The 1,078-nt window shown below is 34.0% G+C and overlaps 1 protein-coding gene across 1 annotated transcript in view; it reads right to left on the bottom strand.

Annotated features, from left to right (window-relative positions):
* The window catches only part of LOC118733594 (protein abrupt-like), a 30,396-nt gene that overhangs the window by 28,709 nt on the left and 609 nt on the right, over positions 1–1,078 (bottom strand). The gene's annotated exons all lie outside the window — the stretch shown is intronic.

Raw genomic sequence — 1,078 nt, 5'->3', positions numbered from 1 at the left:
ATAGGTCATAAGCTATCTCTGTGCGAAATGTCATGCAAATCTGTTCAGTCGTTTCCGCGTATTAATTTAATTAAAACTTTTTTAACAGGTGGAAACTCTTCCAAAAAATTTGCCTATTTTCCACTGTAGGTCATAAGCTATCTGCTTGCAAAATTTGATGCAAATCCGCTAAGTCTTTTCCACGTATTAATTGAATTAAACTTTTTTGGCAGGTGGTAACTCTTAAAACAGTAGCCTATTTTTCACCCTAGCTCATAAGCTATCTATGTGAAAACTTCCATGCAAATCAGTTCACTCATATCCGCGTATTAATTAAATTAAACGTTTCTAACAGGTGGCAACTCTTAAAAAAAGTAGCCTACTTTCTAACCTAGGTCATAAGCTATCTATGTGCAAAATTTCATGCAAATCCGTTTAGTCGTTTCCGCGTATTAATTTAATTAAACTTTTTTAACAGGTGGCAACTCTTCCAAAAAATTAGCCTATTTTCCACTGTAGGTCATAAGCTATCTGCTTGCAAAGTTTCATGCAAATCCATTCAGTCATTTCCGCGTATTAATTTAATGAAACTTTTTTAACAGGTGGCAACTCTTAAGAAAAGTAGCCTATTTTCCAAACTGGGTCATAAGCTATCTGTGTGTAAATTTTCATGCAAATCCATTCAGTCGTTCCTGCATATTAAATAAATGAAAATTTTTTAACAGGTGGCAACTCTTAAAAAAAATAGCCTATTAACCAATCTGGCCCATATGCTATCTGCGTACAAAATTTGATGCTAATCCGTGCAGTCGTTTCCGCGCGATGATTTCCCAAACATCCAAACATACAAACTTTCACATTTATAATATTTATTAGATTATAATTATATTTTGACAGTATCCGTTGTTTCTGATTGGCGCAAAAAATCTTGCCTAGTGACGAATTCGCCCCTTGATATGGTCGTTACTTAAAGCTATTTATATTCGAAATTGCATGAAAATTGGAAAACAGGAATCTATAAGCTTATCCAGGCAAAAAGCTACCTAAGTACTGAATTTTAAGCAAATCGGACCATAAATACGATTTTTTCGAATAGATC

Source organism: Rhagoletis pomonella, unplaced genomic scaffold (assembly GCF_013731165.1).
Source record: "Rhagoletis pomonella isolate Grant_MI unplaced genomic scaffold, Rhpom_1.0 Rhpom_scaffold_00001, whole genome shotgun sequence".
Classification (NCBI taxonomy): Eukaryota; Metazoa; Arthropoda; class Insecta; order Diptera; family Tephritidae; genus Rhagoletis; species Rhagoletis pomonella.
The sequence above is the reverse complement of the archived record's forward strand: the minus strand, read 5'-3'. Positions and strand labels throughout refer to the sequence as shown.